This window comes from Salmo salar, chromosome ssa27, assembly GCF_905237065.1.
Source record: "Salmo salar chromosome ssa27, Ssal_v3.1, whole genome shotgun sequence".
Lineage (NCBI taxonomy): Eukaryota > Metazoa > Chordata > Actinopteri > Salmoniformes > Salmonidae > Salmo > Salmo salar.
Window position 1 is genome coordinate 5,307,336 of NC_059468.1, and position 21,548 is coordinate 5,328,883.

At 43.8% G+C, this 21,548-nt stretch overlaps 1 pseudogene; it reads right to left on the reverse strand.

Moving 5' to 3' along the window:
- Window positions 1–21,548, reverse strand: part of LOC106588155 (NAD(P)H-hydrate epimerase-like) — a 27,686-nt pseudogene continuing 6,138 nt past the window's right edge.

Here is a 21,548-nt window from a genome sequence, read left to right on the forward strand (position 1 = left end):
TGTTTATTTTTGTGACTTAGATGAAGATCAGATCAATTTTATGACCAGTTTTTACAGAAATCCTGTTAATTGCAATGGGTTCACATACTTTCTTGCCATTGTAAACATCTCACCAAATTCATAATAGATCCACTGATGTTGATAACCTCTCAAAACAAGTGTACTTACCGAGCCCTTTCTATACAGTTGGCACCAGTGGTTTAGCGGAGGGTAAACGCGTAAATGGGAGCGTTACTTTAATTACTTAATTAGTGTTTTTTTCCACTACTGTATATCACTGGGCACCACTGCAGCTGGTACTGGGGTATTGGGTATTGAGGTACTGGGGTAGGTTGAGCAGGAACTTCTTATCCATGGCAAGAGGCACAAAACGTCCCCGCAGATAGTGGTAGCGTCCACGGAAGTATGTTGCTGACTTCTTAGGGGCAGTCAGGGAGATGGAGACCATCTGTGCTGCTCTGCTCCTCATCCCAACCTGAGGAAGACATATAGTATGTGCGGATATCACTATCCCAAATGGAAACATTTTGGTCCAGCTAATAGCCATAAGGCACACTGGATTGAACCTCTGTATTCAACAACTAATGTTCCTTATGTTTTCTCAACAAAATACTGCCCGAAATGTTGTTTTTATCAAGCCAACGACAGTACCTTTTGCAATTGACATTGCAAGCCAAAGACGTCCGTTTTTCAGGACCCTGTCTTTCAATGATAATTCGTAAAAATCCAAATAACTTCACAGATCTTCATTGTAAAGGGTTTAAACACTGTTTCCCATGCTTGTTCAATAAATCATAACCAATTAATGAACATGCACCAGTGGAATGGTTGTTAAGACACTAACAGCTTACAGACGGTAGGCAACAGCATCATCGGACTGAGCTTGTTGTCATTGCAGGCAATCTCAATGCTGTACATTAGAGGGAAGACATCCTCCTCCCTCATGTGGTACCCTTCCTGCAGGCTCATCCTGACATGGCCCCCCAGCATGACAATGCCACCAGCCATACTGCTCGTTCCGTGCGTGATTTCCTGCAAGACAGGAATGTCAGTGTTCTGCCATGGCCAGCGAAGAGCCCGGATCTCAATCCCATTGAGCACATCTGGGACCTGTTGGATCGGAGGGTGAGGGCTAGGGCCATTCCCCCCAGAAATGTCCGGAAACTTGCATTTGCCTTGGTGGAAGAGTGGGGTAACATCTCACTGCAAGAGCTGGCAAATCTGGTGCAGTCCATGAGGAGGAGATGCACTGCAGTACTTAATGCAGCTGGTGGCCACACCAGATACTGACTGTTACTTTTGATTTTGACCCCCCCTTTGTTCATGGACACATTATTCCATTTCTGTTAGTCACATGTCTGTGGAACTTGTTCAGTTTATGTATGTTGTTGAATCTTGTTGTTCATACAAATATTTACACATGTTAAGTTTGCTGAAAATAAATGCAGTTGACAGTGAGGACGTTTCTTTTTTTGCTGAGTTTAGTATAGACTGGATATTTTTACTCAACTAGCTTAAGAGTAAAAAAACACCAATATCTGTTCTCTCAATTTTAGTTTGATGTGATTTAGGTACCCACCCACCTGAGGGGATGTCGATACTAACTATGGGTACAGTGGTCTTCTTCAGCACGTCCAGGATGGAGCCAAAATGGTCCCGCACTGCACCCTTGAAGCTGAAGCCAAAGATGGCGTCTATCACCAGGTTGTAAGCCTCGTCAATCACCATTGCCTAAGAGGAGCATCTCTGTCACTGTCAGCATTAACACAACCCGCACAGCATCACATATGCGCACACACTCCAAGATTAATACATCAACAACCTTGCATTCAACAACACTGGCACTCACATATAAACTCATGTGAGGTAGCCCAGGAGTCAGGACACACACCTAACAACCAAATAGACTGCTGTGAGATTAACACAGGCTCACTACTACTTCAAGCATCTCAGTCAGGAAAGGGATGTCCATTTTCTCACAGTGGGTGGTCAGGCCCTGGAACAATGGTTTATTTGGCCTCTTTGGGTCCAGAATGGTGGGTACATAGCCCTGTAGTCACACACAAAGCACAGTCTGTATACACTCAGAACCACAGACTGTACGTATGTTATTTAGTCATATATACTAATAGGCTATTTGCGTACTTGACAGTCACTATTACAGAAAAAGCACAACACGGCATTGATTCTAAAAGCAATGCATGCCTTTAAGAATAATTGGTTCATTATAACATGAACCAATTCTCTAATCTCTACTGCATGACTTGATTTTCTGAAACATATTGGATGAGAAGGATGAGACACGCAAAGAATTTGAGATGTCTGGCACAGACCAGGCCATCTCCTCTATTGTTACCTGGGCCACAAATCACATGCAACAAGGGTCTGGCTTTGACCAGAGAGCTGGTGGGGTAGGCCTGGACAGAAGAAAGCAGCAGGTGAATAAAAAGGTAGCCCGAAAGCCACACTTAAAACACGTCAAGCCTAAAACCATTTATACCAGCCAAAAGTAGGGCCCTCATGACTTCAAACTGTGACATTTCGAATCTACACCTCGACTAAATTTAGTTCAACTCGTGCTTCTGAGATTTTCCAGTGCTGAACATCCCACAGCTGTGGCAGCCACCATCTCACAGCACCTTGGGCAATACCAGACATTGTAAGAGACACTACTGGGGGAAATGTTGAGTCTGACCCTGGTGACTGCTGTCGCACAGCTGAGCCCAGCCAGCTCCATCAGCTGGTCCACACTGAAGCCATACTCTGAGAACAGCTCCTTGTCAATGTTCTGAGCCTCCTCCTGCCTGGGGATACAGATAAATATACACACAGTTCACACATAGGCAGGCAGGCAGGCATGCATACACACACACAGCTATGTACCACACATTCATCCTTGTTCCTTACCCAAAGTATTTTATGGACTGTGCCATGGTGGATGTTTGTCGACTGAAGCACTCCTTATTTAGATGATTTGTCACAATGACCAATGGACATGCCTCCCAGTGGGAGAGGACTGTTGTTGCCTGTGATTTCACAAGGAACCCAATTGAAAACAGAGCCCACAGACTCAACATCCAGTTGGTTCAAACCCCTGGAGGAGGAGGAACACATTCATATTTCAATGACAGAGACCAATGTTAGAATGTAATCAACCCTGAAGATGACAGATGAGTAAACTGGTGTTATTGTTATTACCTGGGTGTTTCTGCCCTCTTGCCAACTCCTTATGGAATTTTAATGCAAAAATGTTGGCTTGACAATGAGCAATGGAGAGGGCAGGAGCACAAACAGATCTGGGACCTGGCATGTGTATGCTTTTAGCTACTATGGTCTTCGTAACTCAATATATAGATAGCTTCATTGTTATAAAGAAACAGCTCTGCAGCAAATCTTCTAAATAACACATTTTATACAGAAATAGGCCTAATATCAAGCAAGCACAACAATGAAAACCTCCAACTTGAATACTAGTTTGACTTGCTCAACTCCATAACAAAGTGATTTGAGAGATGATTGGTTAAACTCACAAAATGTATAATCATCAAATAGTCCATAGATATAATGCAAATGTTAAACTAGAAATTGCACAGTTTACGAATCAAATTATACAATTTATATTGGCTTTGAAGCCGTGTGACTGCTGCAAATATGTGAAATGCTTAGCATTTACTTCCTGTATCACCAGAAACCATGTTTCAAAATATAAGGGAGGAAGTGGGACGATGTCATAGCTAACATAATAAAAGTATAGAGTCATAACAAATAATATAAAATCATTAAATGGATTATTACAAAAATTACCATGGACATTCATGTAAATGGGAGTAATTATGTGAATATGTATTTTCAAAGATGCAAGTGGAAAGGTATTAAACCCTCATTTTCCCCCAATTAATTTACTTGTAATTCTAAATCCCTAAACTATGAAAAATAAAAACAGATAATCTCAGAAACCATGTGTCAATATTTTCCATATTAATTTAGATTTGTTTTAGTCTTTCTTTTTTTCCCAGTTTGAATTCAAGGCTTCACATGATGGGACAGTTCTCCATTCTAGATCCACTCTCAAAAAGGTGAATTTTTTTTAACATGCACTGTTTGTTGTGCAAAATATCTTAATATGTTGAATAGCTCAATGATTACACAACCAGAGTTCTGCGTCATTGAACAGGTTTGTGTTCTTTCCAAATGTCCAGCAGATTAATTGTAGTATTCAAATGGACCTACCTATGGGGACAAAAAAATGTTGTGTGTCTGTGGGACTTATAGGACCTAACTTACGAGGCGTGTTGTTGCTCACAACATAGGAGTGTGGGAGGAGGCCTTCAGCGATGCCCCCACTGCAGATGGAGTGGGAGGCAGAGGACACAGAAGCTGCTGCTGGCCTTGCTGTCAGCGGGAAGGCCATGTGCTATGGGCCACCTGCAGGGGCCATCACAGATATATCTATTAACCATACAGTATTTTATTTTCAAATAAAATGGTATTTGTCACATCGAAATGCTTATTTATGGGCCCTTCCCAACAATGCAAAGAGAAAAAAAAGAGAAAGAATAACACACAATGAATAGAAAAATAATAACACAAGGAATAAATACACAATGAGTAACGATAACTTGGCTATAAACACGGGGTACCAGTACCCAGTCGATGTGTAGGGGTACAAGGTAATTGTGGTAGATATGTACATATGGTAGGGGTAAAGTGACTAGGCAACAGGATAGATAAACAGTAGCAGCAGTATACTGTAGGTAGGGATAAAGTGACTAGGCAACAGGATAGATATTAAACAGTAGCAGCAGCGTATGTGATGAGTCAAAAGAGATTAGTGCAAAAACGGTCAATGTAGATATTCCAGGTATCTATTGGTTAAGTAATTAACTAACTATTTATCAGGCTTATCAGCTTGGGGGTAGAAGCTTTTCAGGGTCCTGTTGGTTCCAGACTTGGTGCATTGGTACCGCTTGCCATGCGGTAGCAGAGAACAGTCTATGACTTGTGTGGCTGGAGTCTTGACATTTTTTGGGGCCTTCCTCTGACACCGCCTGATATAGAGGTCCTGGATGGCCGGGTTCTCGGCCCTAGTGATGTACTGGGCCGTACACACTACCCTCTTTAGTGCCTTACCCTCAAACAGTTTCCATACCAAGCGGTGAGGCAGCCAGTCAAGACGCTCTCAAAAGGTGCAGCTGTAGAACTTTGAGGATCTGAGGGCCCATACCAAATCTTTTCAGCCTCCTGAGGGGGAAGAGGTGTTGTCGTGTCCTCTTCACGACTGTGTTGATGAGTGTGGACCATGACAGTTCCTTAGGGATGTGGACACAGAGGAACTTGAAGCTCTCGACCTGCTCCACAACAGCCCTGTCGATGTGGATGGGGGGATGTTCGGCCTTCCGTTTCCTGTAGTCTATGATCAGCTGCTTTGTCTTGCTGACATTTAGGGAGAGGTTGTTGTCCTCGCACCACACTGCCAGGTCTCGGACCGCCTCCCTGTTGTCGGTCTCATCGTTGTCGGTGATCAGGCCTATCACCGTTGTGTCGTCTGCAAAGTTAATGATGGTGTTAGTGTTGTGCGCGTCCACGCAGTTGTGAGTGAACAGGAAGGAGTACAGGAGGGGAGTAAGCCCGTGTTGAGGGTCAGCATGGCAGATGTGTTGTTGTCTATCCTCACCACCTGGGGGAGGCCCATCAGGAAGTCCAGGATCCAGTTGCAGAGGGAGGTGTTTAGTCCCAGGGTCCTTAGCTTAGTGATGAGCTTCGTGGGCACTATGGTGTTGAACGCTGAGCTGTAGTCAATGAACAGCATTCTCACGTAGGTGTTCCTTTTGTCCAGGTGAGAAAGGGCTGTGTGGAGTGCGATTGAGATTGCATCATCTGTGGATCTGTTGGGGCAGTATGCGAATTAGAGTGGGTCCAGGGTGTCTGGGATTATGGTGTTGATGTGGGCCATGACCAGCCTTTCAAAGCATTTCATGGCTAAAGACGTGAGTGCTACAGGGCGATAGTCATTTAGACAGGTTACTATTACATTCTTGGGCAAAGGGACTATGGTGGTCTGCTTGAGGTTCAGGCAGAGGTTAAAAATGTAAGTGACCTGAGTATGCATCCTGGTTATCCATCTGGCCCTGCGGCCTTGTGAATGTTAACCTATTTAAAAGATCTTGATCACGTCGGCTACGGACAGCGTGATCACAGTCGTCTGGAACAGCTGGTGCTTTCATTCATAGTTCAGTGTTGCTAGCCTCAAAATGTCCATGTAAGGCATTTAGTACATCGGTTAGGCTTGTGTCATTGGACAGCTCGTGGCTGGGTTTCCCTTTGTAATCTGTGAAAGTTTGCAAGCCCTGCCACATTCGATCTCAGTCCTGTATTGACACTTTGCCTGTTTGATGGTTCGTCAGAGGAAGTAGCAGGATTTCTTATAATCGTCCGGATTAGTGTCCTGCTCATTGAAAGCCGCAGCTCTAGCATTTAGCTCAGTGCGGATGTTGCCTGTAATCCATGGCTTCTGGTTGAGATATGTACATACTGTCACAGTGGGGACGACGTCGTCAGTGCACTTATTAAGTAAAGCTTATCTAGAGTTTTTTCGCCTCTCGTTGCACAAGTGACATGCTGGTAGAAATTGGGAAAAACAGATTTCAGTTTTCCTGCATTAAAGTCACCGGCCACTTGGAACGCCGCCTCTGGAAGAACATTTTCTTGTTTGCTTATGGCATTATACAGCTTATTGAGTGTGGTCTTAGTACCAGCACTGGTTTGTGGTGGAAAATAGACTGCTACAAAAAATATAGATGAAAACTTTCTTGCTAAATAGTGTGTTCCACAGCTTATCATGAGGTATTCTACCTCAGGTGAGCAGAACTTTGAGAATTCCTTAATATTAGAGATTGCGCACAAGTTGTTGTTAACAAAGAAACACACCCCCTCCTCTGAGTTTCGGACGCAGCAATTCTGTCCAGATCAAATTTGCCTTTTTATAAAAATGTCATGCAATTCTCTGTCATTTAGCAGAATATTTTTTAATACCACACAAATTACAGAAATTACAAGCTAAGAATGGACAGAGAGAGAGGCTTACATCTTATCATATTTCTCCGATGCCAAATCAGTGTGTCTTGTTGTCAAGTATACTCCCTCTACTGCCTCTTGGTCACCAGGCTGCTGATTATTACGCACACCTGTCACCATCGTCACGCGCACTAGCACTTCATGACATGACCTGGACTCCATCACCTCCTTGATTATCTTCCCCATGTCTGTCACTCCCCTTGGTTCTTTCCTCAGGTGTTATTGATTCTGTTCCATGTAAGTGCGTCCTTGGTTTCTGTGTCGTTTATTTATTAAACACTCACTCCCTGTACTTGCTTCCCCACTCTCAGCGCATTTGTTACACTTGTTTGCAACAAAACTGTCCCTGTTTGCAAAAAAATTATTCTGAAACATCATTAGGGATCTGAGCATGGTACTTTCAAAAGTTAGGTCTACCTTTCCACCCCAGACAGAGTAGGCCTAACGACGCAGAATTTGTTTTAGCTTTAACTGCTGGCTAATCTTCTTCCGTGGCTTAACCCAACGACAGAAGGTCACAAGTGTTTCCCTAAAACCTGTCTAGGTTTAAATATCTTCTATTGTACAGAAAGCAAATAGCTTAATCAATTGATAGGGACATAATTAGATTACTTCCCAAGCATAGTAAAATAATTGTTCTCCTCCGCTATAGGTTGTAGCTCAGCCTTTGTACGTCAAAGAAACAACAATGATATTCACATATGCATTGGAGTCACGTCTTTCCTGGGTATTTTACAACTTGTTTCTAGCATAAAGCATCACCGACCAAAGCGCTGTTATAGATCACTTTAGATAATCGGATCGGTTTTATTTTCTTCAAAGTCTTAAAGCTAACAAGGGGTAGGCCTGTGCTTTTGCCATTTTCTTTAATAAAAAATCTTGGTGGCTCTGCCCCACCTGCCCTGAATGACTGGTCGCCACCGCCTATGGAATACCTTCTCATACCCCCTCAATTCAATAACTCAATAGCCCTTCACTGACACTGAGGTAGGTTATTTAAAGAGTGCATGGTGGGTGGAGGAATTGACCAAATCTATGGATATAGCAGCCTATAGCCTAATTTCGTATGTTAAACAGGTAGGCCTACCTCTTATTTCTGAAATAAGAAGAAATAGTCTCCAACACAAAGCCCTCTTGATTTTAGTAAAATCAAATTAATATGGTTGAAATGAATTATGCCAACTTGAATTTGCCTACTTTCAGCATGAGCTGTCCATTTCCGATTGATTGTGCTGCAGCAGCAAGTTTCATCACAACAATGTAAGTTACTTGAATCTGGCTTATTGTGAGGTCATTAACTCTGATAAATACATGGGCAAGAAACATATTAACTGTGTTCGAATACCCATACTAACAAACTGTATATTCCAAATACATAATGAGTATACACTACATACTATTAGTTCATTTTAGTTACTGTAAACGAACGGTATCCGAACGGTTGAGCGTACTCTGTCTACATTTACATTACATTACATTTAAGTCATTTAGCAGACGCTCTTATCCAGAGCGACTTACAAAATGGTGCATTCACCTTATGATATCCAGTGGAACAACCACTTTACAATAGTGCATCTAAATCTTTTAAGGGGGGGGTTAGAAGGATTACTTTATCCTATCCTAGGTATTCCTTAAAGAGGTGGGGTTTCAGGTGTCTCCGGAAGGTGGTGATTGACTCCGCTGTCCTGGCGTCGTGAGGGAGCTTGTTCCACCATTGGGGTGCCAGAGCAGCGAACAGTTTTGACTGGGCTGAGCGGGAACTGTGCTTCCTCAGAGGTAGGGGGGCCAGCAGGCCAGTGGTGGATGAACGCAGTGCCCTTGTTTGGGTGTAGGGCCTGATCAGAGCCTGAAGGTATGGAGGTGCCGTTCCCTTCACAGCTCCGTAGGCAATCACCATGGTCTTGTAGCGGATGCGAGCTTCAACTGGAAGCCAGTGGAGAGAGCGGAGGAGCGGGGTGACGTGAGAGAACTTGGGAAGGTTGAACACCAGACGGGCTGCGGCGTTCTGGATGAGTTGTAGGGGCTTAATGGCACAGGCATGGAGCCCAGCCAACAACGAGTTGCAGTAATCCAGACGGGAGATGACAAGTGCCTGGATTAGGACCTGCGCCGCTTCCTGTGTGAGGCAGGGTCGTACTCTGCGAATGTTGTAGAGCATGAACCTACAGGATCGGGTCACCACCTTGATGTTAGTGGAGAACGACAGGGTGTTGTCCAGGATCACGCCAAGGTTCTTAGCACTCTGGGAGGAGGACACAAGGGAGTTGTCAACCGTGATGGCGAGATCATGGAACGGGCAGTCCTTCCCCGGGAGGAAGAGCAGCTCCGTCTTGCCGAGGTTCAGCTTGAGCTGGTGATCCGTCATCCACACTGATATGTCTGACAGACATGCAGAGATGCGATTCGCCGCCTGGTTATCAGAAGGGGGAAAGGAGAAGATTAATTGTGTGTCGTCTGCATAGCAATGATAGGAGAGACCATGTGAGGATATGACAGAGCCAAGTGACTTGGTGTATAGCGAGAATAGGAGAGGGCCTAGAACAGAGCCCTGGGGGACACCAGTGGTGAGAGCGCATGGTGCGGAGACAGATTCTCGCCACGCCACCTGGTAGGAGCGACCTGTCAGGTAGGACGCAATCCAAGCGTGGGCCGCGCCGGAGATGCCCAACTCGGAGAGGGTGGAGAGGAGGATCTGATGGTTCACAGTATCAAAGGCAGCAGATAGGTCTAGAAGGATGAGAGCAGAGGAGAGAGAGTTAGCTTTAGCAGTGCGGAGAGCCTCCGTGACACAGAGAAGAGCAGTCTCATTTGAATGCCCAGTCTTGAAACCTGACTGATTAGGATCAAGAAGGTCATTCTGAGAGAGATAGCAGGAGAGCTGGCCAAGGACGGCACGTTCAAGAGTTTTGGAGAGAAAAGAAAGAAGGGATATTGGTCTGTAGTTGTTGACATCGGAGGGATCGAGTGTAGGTTTTTTCAGAAGGGGTGCAACTCTCGCTCTCTTGAAGACGGAAGGGACGTAGCCAGCGGTCAAGGATGAGTTGATGAGCGAGGTGAGGAAGGGGAGAAGGTCTCCGGAAATGGTCTGGAGAAGAGAGGAGGGGATAGGGTCAAGTGGGCAGGTTGTTGGGCGGCCGGCCGTCACAAGACGCGAGATTTCATCTGGAGAGAGAGGGGAGAAAGAGGTCAAAGCACAGGGTAGGGCAGTGTGAGCAGGACCAGCGGTGTCGTTTGACTTAGCAAACGAGGATCGGATATCGTCAACCTTCTTTTCAAAATGGTTGACGAAGTCATCCGCAGAGAGGGAGGAGGGGGGAGGGGGAGGAGGATTCAGGAGGGAGGAGAAGGTAGCAAAGAGCTTCCTAGGGTTAGAGGCAGATGCTTGGAATTTAGAGTGGTAGAAAGTGGCTTTAGCAGCAGAGACAGAAGAGGAGAATGTAGAGAGGAGTGAGTGAAAGGATGCCAGGTCCGCAGGGAGGCGAGTTTTCCTCCATTTCCGCTCGGCTGCCCGGAGCCTTGTTCTGTGAGCTCGTAGTGAGTCGTCGAGCCACGGAGCAGGAGGGGAGGACCGAGCCGGCCTGGAGGATAGGGGACAGAGAAAATCAAAGGATGCAGAAAGGGAGGAGAGGAGGGTTGAGGAGGCAGAATCAGGAGATAGGTTGGAGAAGGTTTGAGCAGAGGGAAGAGATGATAGGATGGAAGAGGAGAGAGTAGCGGGAGAGAGAGAGCGAAGGTTGCGACGGCGCAATACCATCCGAGTAGGGGCAGAGTGAGAAGTGTTGGATGAGAGCAAGAGGGAAAAGGATACAAGGTAGTGGTCGGAGATTTGGAGGGGAGTTGCAATGAGATTAGTGGAAGAACAGCATCTAGTAAAGATGAGGTCAAGCGTATTGCCTGCCTTGTGAGTAGGGGGGGAAGGTGAGAGGGTGAGGTCAAAAGAGGAGAGGAGTGGAAAGAAGGAGGCAGAGAGGAATGAGTCAAAGGTAGACGTGGGGAGGTTAAAGTCACCCAGAACTGTGAGAGGTGAGCCATCCTCAGGAAAGGAACTTATCAAGGCGTCAAGCTCATTGATGAACTCTCCAAGGGAACCTGGAGGGCGATAAATGATAAGGATGTTAAGCTTGAAAGGGCTGGTAACTGTGACAGCATGGAATTCAAATGAGGAGATAGACAGATGGGTCAGGGGAGAAAGAGAGAATGTCCACTTGGGAGAGATGAGGATTCCAGTGCCACCACCCCGCTGGCTCGATGCTCTAGGGGTATGCGAGAACACGTGGGCAGACGAAGAGAGAGCAGTAGGAGTAGCAGTGTTATCTGTGGTAATCCATGTTTCCGTCAGCGCCAGGAAGTCTAGGGACTGGAGGGTAGCATAGGCTGAGATGAACTCAGCCTTGTTGGCTACCGGAAGTTGATGCTGTTGCTATGCAACCTCTTGCTAGCTTGTTAGCATAAATTACTAGCTAGACTTCTGGTGTGTTAGTAAAGTCAATCTGGAGTGCCAGAGTGCGCTCTGGGTGTTCGTAAATTCAGGGCATTGTCAGATTATCTGTTCATAAATTCAGAGTGTTTCCCTGGTCCCGGAGCGCACACTGGACGCTCTGGCATAGAAGTAGGGTTGATCTGAGCGTTCTGACCTCACAACTGCAGCCAGGCACCCAAGCTAACTGGCTAGCTACTTCCAGACACAAATGAGAGAACACATCACTCTGACCATTTATCACTCTGACCATTTATCCAGAGCGACTTACAGTAGTGAATGCATACATTTCATTTCAATTCATGCATTTTTTTTATTTTTTATTTAAAAAATGTTGTACTGGCCCCCCGTGGGAATCGAACCCACAACCCTGGCGTTGCACACACCAGGCTGGCATTGCAAACACCATGCTCTTCCAACTGAGCCACAGGTGTAATGCAGCCTAGTTGTATTTACAACATTCCAGCAGCTATCTTAGAAATATAACTGCTCTGTGCTTCTCCGAGCATGCACTTCATAGCTTATAGGCTATCGATCATTTGATTGAGACCACAATAAATAACCTATAGGCGCACCTGATATTGCATGCCCAGCGGTGTATCAGAGATGATTAATGATTAACTAATTCTAAAACACTGAGAAATATAGACATTTCATCAATAATATGACCCTCCCCTAGACTAGATTAAAAAAATAATAATAATAAACCCTCCCATTGAGAGATAGAAAAAGCAAGACCCTCTCCCATTTTCCTCTAGGTAATCATTCTGTAAATGTCGATCCAACCCTTCATATTGTTTTTTTTCTTCCAATGCTGTAGGTACCTGGCCTTGAGCTCCTTGTAGTCCTCCCACACCTTGCCAAGTTCCAGCTGCAGTCGAGCACGCTCTTTAGCCACCGAATCCAGAGTCTGCCGGGCGTCGGTGTAAGCAGCCTTCATGCCCGTTAGCTCCCTGCTGATCTGACTCCAATTCAGTAATGCGCAGCCGCATCCCTGCATTCTCAGATTCCAGCGAGTGCACCTTGTTGATGTTGGCGGCTAGGCTGTCATTGAGGTTACACAGATCATCCTTCTCCTGCAGCCTCATGATGCGGTTGTGAGAGAGCGGCGTGCTCACGATGCGGGGGGTTCGATTCTGCTTGGATGTCGCCATGCAAGTGAAAGTAGCCTAGTCTGTATAGGGACATAAAGAAGGAAAGATGGTCTTTCTGTCACAATTTCAGAACAAGGCCTAGATCTATATCAAAGTCAAATAACTTGAAATATGCATACAAATACCACAAACACTCAAATAATCATAAATTATAAACTGTCATAAATCTCAGCACTGTTGTCATAGGCCTTTCTAGACAGAAGACTCTGACCTTAACATTACGCTTGTTTACACTCAGCTGCACTGGGGTCGGAACACCGTCATGGTTAGATTAAGACACTGTGGAACTGGCAAGAGATATGGCTTGGAAAACATACCTCAATCCAGGGATGAGAAATTGAATTGTATTCCGAATTGTGCCATTATCCCAACTGTTACACTGGGAATATTGAATGACTGTTATTCTTTAGGGAAAGCTGCCCTTTACATCCCCATGCTAGCTAGCAGTAGCTACAGCAGCCATTATGGAATGGCACGTCGTGTTGAACAACAAAGGAGCTGATTCCAAACTAGCAGTATTTCAATATGTTCGATGTATCAGTTTAGATATACAGTACCAGTCAAAGGTTTGGACAAACCTACTCATTCAAGGGTTTTTCTTTATTTTTGCTATTTCCTACATTGTAAAATAATAGTGAAGACATCAAAACTATGCAATAACACATAAAAAAAACATTTTAAAAAAGTAGGGCCGTGGAACAGAAAACCAGTATCTGGTGTGACCATTTGCTTCAGGCATTGCGACAAATCTCCCCTAGAGTTGATCAGGCTGGTGATTGTGGCCTGTGGAATGTTGTCCCACTCCTCTTCAATGGCTGTGCGAAGTTGCTAGATATTGGCGGGAACTGGAACACGCTGTTGTACATGTCGATCCAGAGCATCCCAAACATGCGCAACGGATGGCATGTCTGGTGAGTATGCAGGCCATGAAAGAACTGGGACATTTTCAGCTTCCAGGAATTGTGTACAGATCCTTACCACATGGGGCCTTGCATTACCATGCTGAAACATGAGGTGATGGCAGAGGTTGAATCGCACAACAATGGGTCTCAGGATCTTGTCATAGTATCTCTGTGCATTCAGATTGCCATCAATAAAATGCAATTGTGTTTGTTGTCTTTAGCTTATGCCACATATGTTTGTATGTCTTTAGCCCATACCATAACCCCACCCGCCACCACAGGGCATTCTGTTCACAACATTGACATCAGCAAACCACTAGCCCACACAACTTCATACACGCCATCTGCCCGGTACAGTTGAAACCGTGAAGAGTACACCTCCAGCATGCCAGTGGCCATCGAAGGTGAGCATTTGCCCACTGCCAAACTGCAGTCAGGGCAAGACCCTTGTCAGGACAGCGAGCACGCAGATGAGCTTCACCGAGACAGTTTCTGGCAGTTTGTGCAGAAATTCTTTGGTTGCGCAAACCCACAGTTTCATCAGCTTTCCGGGTGGCTGGTCTTAGATGATCTCTCAGGTGAAGAAGCCGGATGTGGATGTCCTGGGCTGGCGTCTTTACACATGGTCTGCGGTTGTGAGGTCAGTTGGACGTACTGCCAAATTCTGGAGGTGGTTTATGGTAGAGAAATTAACATTACATTCTCTGGTAAAAGCTCTGGTGGACATTCCTGCAGTCATCATGCCAATTGCATGCTCCCTCAAAACTTGAGACATCTGTGGCATTGTGTTGTGTGAAAAAAACTGACCAGTGCTCCATCTATGGCGGCACGGCGAACACCTCCCTGCACTGTAGTTCTGAATGTGTCTCCCTCTGCCATATGGACGCATTTTATGATACAACAAGAGCAACTGGTGGCAAAAGAGCTGAGCACGGAACTCGGAGATATACTGTAGTAGGTACATTTCGATTGTAAACGACATCAAACCACACGCACTGCGCGCACGCCTGTTCGAAAGACGATGTGGAGATATGGGATCAGGCTTGGTTATCGAGGGGGGAGTGTTGGAAATATTTTTTGCATTGAGATATGACTGTTATTCATTAGGGATGTAAAAGAAAAAAAATAGACTTGGTTGACTAATGAAAAGAAAATGCGTCTCCTTGCCTATGTAACAGACATATTTGGGTAACTGAATGAACTAAACGCAAGTATGCAGGGGAAATACAAAAACATTCTACAGATGAGTGACCGAATCAGTGGAATCAGAGGAAATATTTCTTACTGGAGAGTATTTCAAAAGTGTATCATGCCCCCTTCCCTCGGCTTTGCATGTTTCTAACAGAAAATCACATCAGTAAGTGTCCCCACACAAGTGACGACTGCTCACCTCCAAAGCTTGGAAGAACACTTTGGGACCTACTTCCCAATCCGTTTGACTGTGATCCTGGCTCAGTTGACATGCCAGTAAGTGAAATTGAACAGCTGATTGAGCTGTCATGTGACCGAATGCATTCTACGGAGGAGTTCCTGACTCGAATGGAATACCCTGCTATCTCTGAGCATTAATGCCGCGTTCAAAATGGAGAACTCTGAACTGGGAACTCAGAAATCTCAGACTTCTGACTCCAGTGTGTGCAAGACAACTGGGAACTCGGGAGAAAAAACGAGCTCCGACTGGTAAAAATCTTTTTGAACGGTCATCTAACTCGGAATTCCAACTCGGGAACTCGGGCCTCTTTCTAGACCTGAAGATCACTGATGTCATGATTTGACCTCGTATTTTTTCCAGAGTTCCCTTCATGGTACCCTTCGCCAGCTCATATCTGTGGACTCAGTGCTGGATTCATTGCTCTTCTCTGCATTAAAACCAAATATCGATCCAGGTTGGATGTGACCGCAGAGATGAGGTAACCGTTAAATTAGATCTGTAAACACTATGAATTAACATTTACACGTTCAATTCTAACTTTACATCTCCCTTTACTCGGTTACAGATCTTTTTTATACGTACAAACTTTCGGCTGGAATGTAGTATCTGCAAAGGACATGAACCGAATGTAACTAGTCAAAGTTAGTTAGTCAATATAAGCAACTCTAGCCCAGACGTTAGAGTTGCTTTGCAGCTTCATTTCCAAAACAAAAGTCTCGAGCTTGTTTTAGAACGGCATTTTATAACGACGTTATATCAGCAGATGGTGTAGTATAGGCTTGGGCCTTCAGCAAATTACTTGTGTGAAAATGATACTATAAAGATAGAAAGGGAAATACCTAGTCAGTTATCCAACTGAATGTATTCAACTGAAATGTGTCTTCCGCATTTAACCCAACCCCTCTGAATCAGAGGTGCGGAGGGATGCCTTAATCGACATCCACGTCTTCGGCACCCGGGGAACAGTGGGTTAACTGCCTTGCTTAGGGGCAAGACAACAGATTTTTACCTTGTCTGCTCGGGGATTCGATCCAGTAACTGGCCCAATGCTCTAACCACTAGGATACCTGCCATCTGAAGAGCTTTGTCTAGAATAACTACCTGCGCTGCAATAATACATTTTTATAGCCACGTGGGGCTACTGTGGTGATCATGTAACCTAATTGAAAACACACTTTTTCCAGTATTTGGGAGCACGGACTGTAGGCCTTATATTAGGCATTCTGACTGTAGTATTTGTGAATTCCACTCTGTATGGAGGCTTATTATTGCCATTTGCATTGCACAACCCAATTATGCAGAGGCTATATCCACATCAATAAATGAGACAAAACAAAATATTGATTAAGTCTTGGCTATAACCTGTCCTGAGCTAAATAGCCAAGGTGTCCCAAATGGTCAACACTATGTATAGCCAGATCCGTTTTCCTTATCAGCCACTCCATGTGGTTCTTCAACTATTTTGTTTAAAATGTATTTAGAGGCTATTTTTTGAGGCCTGTGAACCATGGGTTCTTTTTAAGATGAGGCCTATAATAAAAACAATTACCCAAAACGATAGCCTAAATTGCAATGCCTTTTTGGGGGGGATAGGCCCAAATTAAACATTGAATTAAGTGATAGCCTAAAGAATTTAGATAATTTTGAATACACACATGGATTTCAATAAACAAATGGATAAGACTGTTGTATTTGCTTTGATTGAGTTCCTATTTGTAACGCTCGTCGTTAGAGGGAGAAGTGGACCAAGGCGCAGCGTGGTAAGTATTCATGATACTTTATTCAAGAAACACTCAAACAAGAATAACCAAAAGGAAGCGAACAGTTCTGTCAGGCTCAGAATGCTAAACAGAAAACAACCTCCCACAAACACAGGTGGAAAACAGGCTGCCTAAGTATGATTCCCAATCAGAGACAACGATAGACGGCTGCCTCTGATTGGGAACCACACTGGCCCAAAAACAAAGAAACAGAAAACATAGACTTCCCCACCCGAGTCACACCCTGACCTAACCAAACATAGAGAATAATAAGGATCTCTATGGTCAGGGCGTGACACTATTGCAACTCAAATGACAGAATGGATGACATACTGACTGAAGGCTGAATTAAATGTTTAAATATGTTGGAATGATGAGTTACACTTTATTTGGCTAGTAGGCAAATAGGTCTACATTAGAGTATAATGACATTATGGCTGCATGCCTCCAGAAGTGCATCTTCTGAGGCTGAGAGGTGCTTTTCCGAAGGTGCATGGTGCTGCATGGAGGTCACAAGCACTTCAACTGGGCAGCAGTGTCACGATGGAGGGAATAGTTTATATGGAGACTACTTAAAACAGAACCCAAACCGGTTGCGCGCGTGCGCCATCGTGCATACATTTATTCACACCAAATGCGATCACGACACGCAGGTTAAAATATCAAAACAAACAACCAATTACATTCATTTGGGGACAGGTCGAAAACCATTAAACATTTATGGCAATTTAGCTAGCTAGCTTGCACTTGCTAGCTAATTTGTCCTATTTAACTAGCTTGCTGTTGCTAGCTAATTTGTCCTGGGATATTATTGAGTTGTTATTTTACCTGAAATGCACAAGGTCCTCTACTCCGACAATTAATCCACACATAAAACGGTCAACCGAATCGTTTCTAGTCATCTCTCCTCCTTATAGGCTTTTTCTTCTCTTGACTTAATATTGCGATTGTCAACTTTCATAAATTAGGTGCATTACCACCACTGACCTCATTTGTCTTTCAGCGACCCACGTGGGTATAACCAATGAGGAGATGGCATGTGGGTACCTGCTTCTATAAACCAATGAGGAGATGGGAGAGGCAGGATTTGCAGCGCGATCTGCGTCACAAATAGAACTGACTTCTATTTTAGCCCTTGGCGCGCGCAATAATTGAATAATATAGATTTCAAAATGTATTTTGCAACGCGTATGCGACGCGAACGGTGTAGTCAGCCTGTAAGACCACTGCAACAGAGTTATTGTAAAGTGTGGGAATAAGTTTATGCCAGATTTAGCCTACGTTTAATCTTTTCCTTCTTCATTTCAAAGTCCAATGTTCATGAGTCATGACCCAATTCATATAAATCATGTTAAATTATGTTTTATTCATATTAACCCCTCCATCAGAATATGATTTGGCAAGATTTTGAGTGCTGAAATAAATTTCCAAATATTCTATAGAAAAATATTTTGAGTGGCAGACTCCAGTGGTCATACATAATTCATAGATTCACCAAACATCTATTATTATTCTATGTTTCATTATTCCTGGTAGATACTACTGGTTATGTTTAATTATTCCTGGTATTTACTACTGGTTGTGATTGCAGACAGAGCCCAGAGAATGGGGTGGTGCAATACTGAATTAGTCATATGTTGATAATGTGCATGCATAGGGATGTCCATGTCACCCATAGATATTCCCATGCTGTAGAGATAGACCTAGCGGACTGAAACTTCACTGGTATAGGCATAATACAGCTAGTGCTATCTAGACTTGCGGTGCCGAACAAATCCATTACATTCGCTACCTAAATGTGAAGTAAACTCAACTGAGGAGTAATTGACAATGGAGACTTTAAAACTTGAAAACATGCAGGATACCTCTTTCCGGATTCCCTGACTTCCGTGTTTTTATACTGTGTTATGCTTGTTTGTGTAGCACCCCTCACAGCTGTTTGAAGTACGTTTTTTTTTGATGGTGAGATGAAACTACCAAAACTCAGAAAGGTATTATTGTACGTCAGTATTGCAACAAGATTTGTTCAAATATAAAATGTTAGTCCGTAATCATAAAATGGTGTTTGTATGTTCACAGATGAAACTTCACATTTACGTTTCATTCAAGGCTTTTCTTAGGATCCTAACAATTGACGTACAGATTTTCTTACGATCCTAAAGATACCTACGCTCAACCTTTTTGCAGCTATCTGGCTCCATATGAGGTGCACACAGTCGACCATGCCCCCTGACTTTGAGAAGCATCAAGCACACCCATCTCATTAGTGGTGGTGAGATAATGTATCTGATCTCATACTAATTTGCAATTGACTGTCATAGCCCCACATTAAAAGTATGTGATGGTTCGTGAGAAGACAATCAGAAATACTGTTGTAATGTTTTTCAATTGACTGCCATAGTTCCAAATAAAAAAAGCTGTAAATTACATAATCTTTTTCACATGGCAAGAATTTTCAGATATCAAAATGGGGTCATGGGCCAAAAAAGTTTGGGAACTCCAAAAACAAATGTTATCGCTTCAGGGCTCTATTCAATCCGCATCTCAGAAGTTCAGCTTTACAGAATGATAGAAATTTTAAAGCAAAGTTCCCTCTTTAGAGGAGACTGCATTCACGGTAAATGCTACATATGTTGGTTGAATCGGAAATGATCTTTAAATTTCTATCGTGCGGAATCTGTGACCCTTCAGCTTTACAGATTGAATAGAGCCCTTAGAGACATTTGCCTTTCTCTCACTAAGGTATTGATGCTCTCAGTAGAAAAGGGTGGACTAAAACAACAATATTTTTCTATTTAGTAAGCAGCCTAGTCTATCATTTACAACAATGTTCAATGTAGATGTTATGCAAACAGTGGTGATACATTGACTAAAAAATAACACACAGGTAGGCCAGTGTTTCTGAGGCAATTGACTGTTGGTCATGCTTAATTTGTTTAGGTGTTGGATACATTTATAGTTTAATCTAACAAATGTTGAGTTTTAACATAGTTTAGTTTGTTAAATACATGGCTACATTGGTTGGTTTTGCATGGCACGGAGCCCTCAGGTGGGCAGACCATTCCATTGGTCCTTAAGTAAAATCTCCACTGTTCTGGGACACCGGGCCATGCATTTTCTTTATTTTACCATTATTTTCCCAGGTAAGTTGACTGCCAACACATTCTCATTTACAGCAACAACCTGGGGAATAGTTTCAGGGGAGAGGAGGGGGATGAAAGAGCCAATTGTAAGCTGGGGATGATTAGGTGACCGTGATGGTATGAGGGACAGCTTGGGAATTTAGCCAGGACACCGGGGTTAACACTCCTACTCTTACAATAAGTGCCATGGGATCTTTAGTGACCACAGAGAGTCAGGACACCCGTTTTAACATCCCATCCAAAAGATGGCACCCTACAAAGGGCAGTGTCAATCACTGCCCTGGGGCATTGGGATTATATATATATATATATCTTTTTTGACCTGAGGAAAGAGTGCTTCTTATTGGCCCACCAACACCACTTCCAGCAGCATCTGGTCTCCCATCTTGGGACCAACCCCACTTAGCTTCTGAAGCAAGTCAGCAGTGGGATGCAGGGTGGTATGCTGTTGGCTCAATATGGCAGATTGTCATGTGGTTTGAAGGAAAACCCAGATTGGATCTCCTCGGTCACCTGAGTAAAAGAACTTAAAGATGATGGTTGAAAGGCTTTGAAAATGCACCAAAAGAGCCAATCTTAGCAAAATGAGGACCAAATGAAAATGCCCCTATTGAAATGTAAATAATTATTGTCCCTCAGTGGGCCTAGAAGACCATAAAGTGACATATGGTCATATATTTAGACAATTTGTTAAAGATAGGACCAGGGTTGGACTACCGCATTTGGGGCACCAACCTCCAGCCCCCCCAAACATATATAGACACACGCACACACACTGCATTCGGAAAGTATTCATACCCCTTGACTTTTTCAAAATTTTGCTACGTTACAGCCTTATTCTTAAAATAAATTGTTTTCCTCATCAATCTACACACAATACCCCATAATGACAAAGTGAAAACAGGTTGTTAGATATTTTTGCACATTTATTAAAAATAAAAAACATAAAATGGCGCCGGAGGAAATGGCAGTAGTTTTACGGGTGTCTAACCAATTGTGCTATTATGTGTTTTTTTTGTACATAATGTTTCTGCCTCAATATCTTACGTCAAAAAAGAGCTTCTGGATATCAGGACAGCGATCACTCACCTCAGATTAGACAAAGATTTTTTTTTCAACAAGCAAGAAGCACACGATATAGTGCGAAAACCTGACAAGGCCAACATCCCCGTTATTGGCAAGAGAAAGAGGCGCAGGTACAGACGACACAGAGCGGGTGCCTCGTAAGGATCCGGAGAAGGCGAGTGGGAAAGCTGCCATTACCGTCAATATTACTTGCCAACGTACAATCATTGGACAATAAATTATACGAGGTACGATCACGAATATCCTACCAACGGGACATCAAAAACTGTAACATCTTATGTTTCACGGAATAGTGGCTGAATGATGACATGGATATTCAGCTAGCAGGATATACGCTGCACCGGCTAGATAGAACAGCACACTCCGGTTAGACGGGGGAGGTCTGTGCATATTTGTAAACAACAGCTGGTGCATGAAATCTAAGGAAGTCTCTAGATTTTGCTCGCCTGAAGTAGAGTATCTTATGATAAACTGTAGACCACACTACTTGCCAAGAGAGTTTATCTATACTTTTCGTGGC